Source organism: Humulus lupulus, chromosome 6, assembly GCF_963169125.1.
Source record: "Humulus lupulus chromosome 6, drHumLupu1.1, whole genome shotgun sequence".
NCBI classification, from domain to species: domain Eukaryota; kingdom Viridiplantae; phylum Streptophyta; class Magnoliopsida; order Rosales; family Cannabaceae; genus Humulus; species Humulus lupulus.
This window is the reverse complement of record NC_084798.1, coordinates 76,210,582-76,219,649: the sequence shown is the minus strand read 5'-3', so window position 1 is coordinate 76,219,649 and position 9,068 is coordinate 76,210,582.

Here is a 9,068-nt window from a genome sequence, read left to right as displayed (position 1 = left end):
TCACCTTTTCACTAACCTACTCGAGTATGAACATTTTTCATCTTCTTCTTTTCACTTTCACCCTTGCTTTCTCTCTCTTCACGAACACAAGTTTTTTCAGAAAAAATTCTCTTGTTTCGTGATCAATCTCACGCTAGTTCGAGCAATCTTTGACCAATCTCTTATCAATCTTCATTTCAAGTAAGTTTCCATACTCTAATCTTCTATCTTTTGCAAGAAAATTTTAAATAGGGTAAATAGCACTTGGAGTCCCTATACTTCACCAGTTGTATCACTTAGGTCCCCAACTTTTATTTTGTACCCATTAGATCCCCAATCCATGCTTTATGGCTCTCATAGGTCCCCAAAGTTATATTATATTAAATAAATCCTCATTTATAAGGGTAAAATAGAAATTAGGAAAAAAAGAATAACACTTAGTTTTTTCTCTTTAAACCCTTCTTTATCATCAAATATTTTATTTTTTTGTAATTGACCTAAATATTCCCTTTTAAATATTATGAAATAACATAAAAATATTTCTATCATACCTCTAAAATATTTAATATATTACTTATATATTAATTAATTTACTATATACTTTAAATTTTACAGACATGAAATTTATTTAGGGTGTCTATATCTATATCTTAATTTTTTCTCACCACACACATTTCTATTTAAACATTTCATAAATTGTTAAAAACCATTTCCACCTTTATAATTTATTGCTTAATTTTTTTAATATATGATCTTTTGATGAATCTTTTGATAATTTTTTTGTTAGTAGACTAGCAAAGTGGATTTTAGGCATAATTTTTTTTGTGTAGAGATGATAGGCATAATTTTTTGATGTAGAATTGTAGTTTTGGACATAAAATCAATGTAAAATTTTAATTTTTACTTTCTCGGAAAAACTTGGTTTTTCTCGCCTCTAAAGAAAATGAAAAATTTTGTCATTTTCATCTTTTGATCTGAATCTCTGTAGCCTTCATCTTTTCTTCATGTGTTTTACTCTATTAGTCACTAGATTCTCACTTCTCGTTCTTCTTCTCAGATATCCATGCAACACTCTTGGGGAGGTGAGAGACCAATAGACGACGACCATGCTCGCTCTGCTTTACGAAGACACCGAACCACCTACTCTTCCTCCTCTTACTCAAAATCCCACTCCAGAAGCCACTAAAAATTACTCTCCTCCTCATAAATCCCCAACCAGGATGGTTAGAGCTAAAGTAGCTGTTCGCAGGGAGAAGAAAGGTCCTCATGTTGGTCGTAGGGCGACCATTTCCGAGGCATCAAAAGATGAAGAGGAAGATGTTCCCAAGTTTATTCTTTCTCTTGCTAACGTCAAGCTCAGTACAAAGAAAGAACAAATCCCTTTGTATGTTGCCCCACCCAGACAGTTGTCAAACAGGGTGGTTGTGGTTCTCCCCAAGAAGTACGAACTTCACGGGGTTACCTTATACAAGCCCTCACCCAACCAACGCACCAATGTCCCCGAGGGTGCCTGGTCGAAATACAATATCAAAGCTGGTGCCACCTTACCCCTACACGACTACTTTCGAGGGGTGGCCAATTATTTTGAAATTGCATCATTTCAAATAACACCAAACAGGTATAGAACGCTCTTTTCATTGTATATCATGTACCACCTAAGAAAGTGGCCCATTCAACACCTCAAGAGATCACCTATTTGTTCGATCTCAAGTCCAACCCGAAGCAGAATAATACGAGTTTCTTCCACTTCTATTATCAAGATAGTTCAAGGACTTTCTTTTTGGTACCATCTACAAGTCCAACGTAGGGAAGTACCATTGGGAATAATTCCTAACAATGGACCTAGACGCTTATAATTCGGCCTTCACCTGGGGAGGTAATTCTTTACTGCCTTTCTTTTATGTCTAATCGATCCCTTTCTAGTTTCCTATACTTAGTGTTATTCTTTCTTTTTGTTAACCTTAGGTCCATGGCACCGACCTCAGCCCACTAAATCCATGATCGATCTAGCTGGCACCCTTTCCAGCTTGACTGCAGTAGAGAAGATCTGCAAGTATTTAGTTACTTTGGCAAATCTCAAACTAAGCAGTCTTTCCAACCTCACAATTTGTGAAGGATTCAACTGCGGAGAGTGCCACCGAAGAGGGCATAAACGATCAGGCTGCTTCCAAGCAGCCTCAGGTTGTCTCCCATCATCCTTGGCCTTATATGATGAGTATAAATATTAGAGAACCTAGAGAGGGTCAGCGACCAACCTCTATCCCACCTGTCCATGGAAAAGACAAGTAAAAAATGTCACAATGGCTAGATTGCGAGGAATTCTCTTATTCGGAAGATGAGCAAACACGCCTTCGCTGCCTTGCCCGACCTTAGTACTGACCACGTCCTTCACTGAAGCTTTCACAAGTTTATAAGTGTAAATAAATTTCTTCTTTTCAATGCATATTATTTAAATACATTTCAAATGCCTTCACTTATATCTTCTTGGTTTTTTCTGGTTGTAGGCTCTCCTCACTTTGAACCATGGCTAGAGGCGAGTTGAAGGCTTGACTGAAGAAGGAAGGAGGCTATCTGAGGAGAATATCAAGCTGGTTAAGGAGAACAAGAAGTGGGTCAGGGTGAAGGACACATTGGTCACCAAGAAGAATAAGTTTTCTGCTGACCTTAAGCAGCAAAGGGCTCGGTGGAGAAATATAAAAACCTTGACAAAGAGAACAAGGATGAGGCCTTACAGCTCAAAAAATATCTTTCCAAGAGTCATGAAGAGGAGAACATCTTGGAGAAAAAGGTCACCGAGCTAGAGGAGAAGGTGTCTACCCTCGAGTAGGACAACACGAGCAACCTGGAGATGTCTAAAGGAGTTGTCTTCAATTGCTTTTATATTTTTTGGAAGAGCAATCAAGATTCAAATTTTGATTATCTCCTAGAACATGTGAAGCAGACGGAGAAAAACATGTGCCTTGCTCAACTTGCAGAGGAGAACAACCCTCGTTCTCCTATTAAAGAGGTTTCCCTTGCTTATGGTCTTCAAGTTGAGGACAAGGCTAATAATGTCATCGACTAGCCTCCTTTAACCATCTGATATATTCTTATTGCTTGTTTAATTTTTCTTTTAATTTGTAACATATTTTATGCAACATCCAAGCAATTATGTTCGTGATGTTGAGACAATATGCTGCTTTCAAGCAGTGTCCTTTTTATTACAGACAATCATGTTACTATTTTAATATTTGGATATTAATATACCTACTCATATGACCGAACCTAGCATAACACTTTATATTATCCAAAAAAATTTGAAAAATATTATAAGTGTTTTTACATGCTTTCACTTATTTTGCCTTATATCAATATTTTGCCTTCTTTTGCCTAATAGCATAACACTTTATATTATCAATATTTTCATATGCTTTTCTTGTGCCTTATATCATGTATACCCCCTAAGTGATCGAGGAGCAAAATGTGCGCAACCACTTGCCATAGACCAGAACTGTTAGAACATTATTGTTCGTGAAATCTTGTAATAAAATGTTATGATATAGCAAAACAACACACTAAAGAGCAAATACTTATAAAAAAATACAATAATTGGCAAGAATAACTGGTTAGGCATAGTTCCTTTTATTAACTTGTAAAAAATGGACTAAACATGTATGTACGAGTGACCATAATGGGTCTTACACTGGTAAGCAACCAACAATAAAAATTAGTTGGCCTTTGTTCGAAACTTTTAAATGAAAAACAATTAAATGCAAGCGGTGTTCATCGATAGTACTTTCATAGGTGCTCCCCATTCCAATATCGAGGAATCAGATCACCATTCATCCAATCAAGTTTGTAGGTTCCTGGTTGGAAAATTTCTTTAATTTGATAAAGGCCCCCATGTTTGGTCTTAGTACTCCTGCAACCTGGTCGCGAGTGTTTAGAGAAACTCTTCTGAGTACTAAATCCCCACCATAAACTTCATCTCTTGTACTCTAGCATTAAAATATCGAACAACCTTTTGTTGGTGAGCTGTTACTCATAATTGGGCTAGTTCTCATCGTTAGTCGATCAAGTCTAATGATTATACGAATATTTGGAGGTTATTAATCTAGTCGTCTTTGATCATTCAATGTGATGATGGATCTAATTCAATTGATAATATGACTTCATACCCATATGCTAAGGAAAATGGAGTATGGACAGTTGTTGTTCTGTACGACCAGATTATGTCAAGTAGTATTTCAGGCCATGCCCCTTTAGTTTGTTCGAGCCTTTCCTTAAGAGTGTCTTTCAGGGTCTTGTTAATAGCTTCAACTTGTCCATTGGCAATCGGAAGAGCAACGGGAGAGAAGCTTTTAGTAATACCATGCCGCTCGTAAAAATTTGTACACAAATCACTGTCAAATTGTGTTTTTTTGCCTGACACTATGTTCTTTGGCAGGCCAAAATGACAAATTATATTTTTGACCACAAAGACAATGACCTTTTTTGACGTGATGGTAGCGAGTGGCTCAGCTTCTGTCCATTTGGTAAAGTAGTCAATAGCCATGACCGCGTATTTGACCTCTCCATTTCTTGTTGGTAAGGCTCTTATCAGATCTATCCCCCAAACTGTGAATGGCCAAGTACATTTTTAGACAGACCCTACCCCAACATGGTAACCACAAAACCCTTAATGTACTTATCGCAACAATTCTTTAGCTTTTTCTTTGGTGACACACTTAGAAGTGTTAGTGGATACCCTCGTCAATATTGGATTCCATCTAGTAATATATACTAAGCAGATTGCCTCATTAATTTTCTTGACTCGTTCCGACCAATAGGCAATAGACCCTGTTCGAAATATTTAGTTATGGGAGTCATCCATGTATTAACGGTGTTAATGACCATGTTAGAGTCTGTTTCGTGTAAGCTAGGAGCTACTAGATGCTCAACTAAAATGATATTTACAATATTTGTAACTTTCACACATGCCAGTTTTGCCAAAGCATCGACATTTGAGTTTTGGTCACGAGGAACCTGTTGTATAGTATACTTGTCAAACTGTGCCAACATTTCTTTAGCTTTGTTAAAGTAAGAAACCATTTTTAATCCTCAGCTTGATAATCTCCTAGTATTTGATTCACCACCAACTACGAATCATTGTAGATTTTAAGTGACCGTGCACTGACATCTTTTGCCAACCGTAGACAAGTGAGCAACACTTCATATTCTGCTTCGTTGTTTGAGGTGACAAAGCTGAATGTAAGCATGAAATGAAAGCGATGTCTTTTAGGGTGACCAAAATTAATCCTGCCCTAGAGTTGTGTTTGTTAGACGAGCCATATACGAATAACTTCCAAATAGGAGATTCTTTTTTTTGGTTAATCATTTATAGGGGTCTGCATGCTGGTGGGCAATCCTGTGTATCGGCAACAAAATCTACAAGTCTTGTCCTTTTATTAATGCTCATGGTAGATAGGTGATTTCAAATTGACTTAGTTCCACAACACAATTTAGTAGGCTATCAGCTGCTTCAGGCTTTTGCAAAACTTGATTGAGTGATTGGTCAGTAAATTCTATAATAGGATGAGCTTGAAAGTAAGGTCTAAGATTTCTTGATGCCAGTAGTAGCAAATATGCTAGTTTTTCATTTGTTGTATACCTTGATTATGCTCTTATCAACCTCTTGCTAATGTAATACACCGGATGTTGCACCTTATTATCTTCTCTAATTAATACACCACTGGCAGCATACTCGGTGACTGCTAGACAGACATACAGAGTCTTTTCTTCGATAGTTTTGGATAGAATGGGAGGTAGCACCATGTGCTTTTTGATGGCCTGAAATGCCTGCTCGCATTTTTTTTTCCATTCAAACCTCTGTCTACCTGTTAACAGATTAAATATCAAGACTCATTAGTCTATTGATTTTGAAATAAATATGCTGAGAGTAGCAACACTTCCTGTTAGACTTAAATCATCTTTGATTGTAGTTAGTGACTTCATATTGATCAAAGCTTGGATTTTTTTTCTGGATTTGCCTTTATTCCTTGTACATTCACTATGAATCCCAGGAAGTTACTAGAACCTACTCCAAAAAAAACACTTAAGAAGATTTAGCTTCTTCTGGTATTTCTTCAAGCCGTTGAAGCACTCGTCGAGATCTTTGATATGCCCCCCAACCTTCTTTGATTTTAATAACATATCATCGACATATACTTCCATGTTATTGCCGAATTGGTCCTTAAACATCTGGTTGACTGAGCGCTAATAAGTGGCACCAATATTTTTTAAGTCGAATGGCATTACCTTGTAGCAGTATAGTCTAGTGTCTATTCGAAAGTTGGTTTGTTCCTCATCTGTGGGATGCATATTTATCTGGTTGTAACTAGAATAATCATTTATGAATGACAATGTCTCATGTCCAACTGTTTCTTCGACCAACTGGTCGATTCATGGTAATGGGAAATAATCTTTTCAACAAGCTTTATTGAGGTCTGTAAAATCTACACATGTCCTCCATTTTCCATTTAGTTTGGGGACAAGTACTAGATTGGAGACCCATGGTGGATAAAATGCTACCCAAATGAATCCATTCTCTTTCAATGTTTCAACTTCTTCTTTTAAGGCTATCGACCTGTCCATGTCGAGAAGCCTTATTCTTTTATCTATATTAAGGACGTGAATTATCACGGCTAGACTAATTATGATCATGTCCTTATGAAACTAGGCAAAGATGTCCTGGTTTCGCTTTAAGAACTCCACCAGTTCATCTTGTACTATCTTTTCCAAATTATTACCGACTGTAACTATCCTGGTCAAGTCTCCATCCTTCAACTGAATCTCCTCGAGATCCTCAATTGGTCCTACTTCTTCGACAAAATCCCCAGAGAGAGGATATATCCCTCCTTCCTCGCTTTGGGTAACACCCTATTTGGTGACTTGATCACGTGATAGGGCATTTAGCTTGTTGGTATTGCAAAACACTTGCAATCTTCGTTCCTTAGGGCTGCTCGAGTGAATCATACTAGTACTCTGTCCTCATTTCTTTGCCTTGGTAGTGGAGGAGTTATAACATTCCCGAGCTTCCCTTTGATTTCTAAACACATATCCTACTCCTGAATTTATAGGGAATTTCATAACAAGGTGCCATATCGATGTGACTGCTTGGAGATCTACTAGTATGGTTATTCCCATCATTGCATTATAAGCTGAAGAACAATTGACCACAATAAATGTTCCCAAAATTGTCCTAATTTCTTGTACTGGTCCTGCAGTGACTGGAATTCTGATTGACCTTGTTGGTGTAAGCGCTTCTTCAGCAAATCCATAAATCATTTGGTTACATGGCCCCAGGTCTCGTATCAACAACTTCATTCTTACCAAAGATGATTTATATAGAATATTGACTGAGCTTCTTTTATCGACCAACATTCATTTTACCATCATATTTTCATTTGGAACATCCACAACCAGGGGGTCTACATGTGGGAACCTAGCATGTTGTGTGTCTTCCTAGGAGAAGGTTATCAAGTCACCTTCTACTCAAGCTTTTTTGGGAGATCACTCCTCTACTGTTAGCATTTTCATGTCTTGTTCGTGACACAGTGTTCTGTCATATATTTCTCTTGCTTTGCCAATGTCGCTAGCCAAGTGTAGTCCTCCACAAATTGTGTGCAAAGTGCCCACAACTAGGGTAGGTTGTAATGGGGGTGAGTATTAATGTCCTTGTGTCTGCTTGAGCATATCGCCTCAAATGCCCTTATCCAATCAAGAACTCAATCTCATCTTTTAGCTTGTTGCACTCATTTGTATCATGGCCACGGTCATTGTGAAAGTGACAAAATTTGTATGTATCCCTTCTAGATATATACTTCTGGTTGGTACTGGTCACTTATATAGCACTATAGTATGTCTGGCTTGGTAAACATTTGCTCGACTCTCGACCAATGCTGTGTAGTTGGTGAATCGTGGCACATACTTTGTAGATTTTAGGAGTTTGTTGTCGAAGGTAGTAAAGTCATTGTTTGCTCGTTTTCCCCTATTTTTACCACCATTTTCCCCACCATTATTAGGCATGCTCATATTACTACCAGCCTTGGTCTGATCCTCCTTCTTGTCTATTGCCACCCCCTTTGCCTTCCCTTCATTTGCAATGGTATCCTGTAACTTAATGCATTTATCTGCTTGATCAAGGAATTCTTGAGTAGTCTTAACTCCATTATTTCATAGGTTGTTCCATGATGGGGTCCACCTTTTTACTCCTAATGTGATGGACATCATTTTCCTTTCATCATCAACAGATTTGGCATGAGCAGCTTCTCTCTTGAACATCTATTTGTTCTCTTTTAAAGGTTCATCATCCTTTTGTCATATATCTACTAGCTAGTTGGCCTTTATTGGGTGTATGCGAGCAGCATAAAACTGCTCATAGAATTCCTTGATGAACATCTCCCAGGAAGTAATTATAGCAGGTTGAAACTTAAAGTACAATTCTTGAGTAGCATCAGACAAGGTAGCAGGGAATATCATGCATTAGGAATCTTCTAATACGTTTTTAATATTCGTCTATATCTCATACTTATTAATGTGAGATTCATGGTCTTCTTTTCGAGTGTAACTAGTTAGGACTGGCATTTTAAACATGCTCACGACTTTTGCATAAGAAATCCTATTGATAAATGGAGTGCCCTTCCTTCAATCATATTCAATGTCAAAAGTTTTGTTCTATGCTAGTTGCTGAACAACCTAATTCAAAGCATCTATCTGGGCCTGAACTGCTGATTGAATTGTGGTAGTAGGGGTGCTGATGGATTGTGTTCATCGTGTCTTTCTCTTATATCATTCAGGACATTCTACAAATCTTCTTCACTGCTTCTTTGTTCTGACCCTCCTAAGCAGTCAAACATGTTCGAATTTCTTGGTCACCCCCTGCATTTTGAATCTCTAGTCGATTGTTCATAGTCGATGGCACCTACTATCCTCGCCTCTGCTCATCTTGTTGACCAACATCTCTCTTTTTATTCCTATAATATTTGGTATCTCCTTCATTATAGTCATGTCTGTCTCTATACCAACATTGATTTGTTCATGATCAACTATGAATGTTGTCTCTTTCTCTA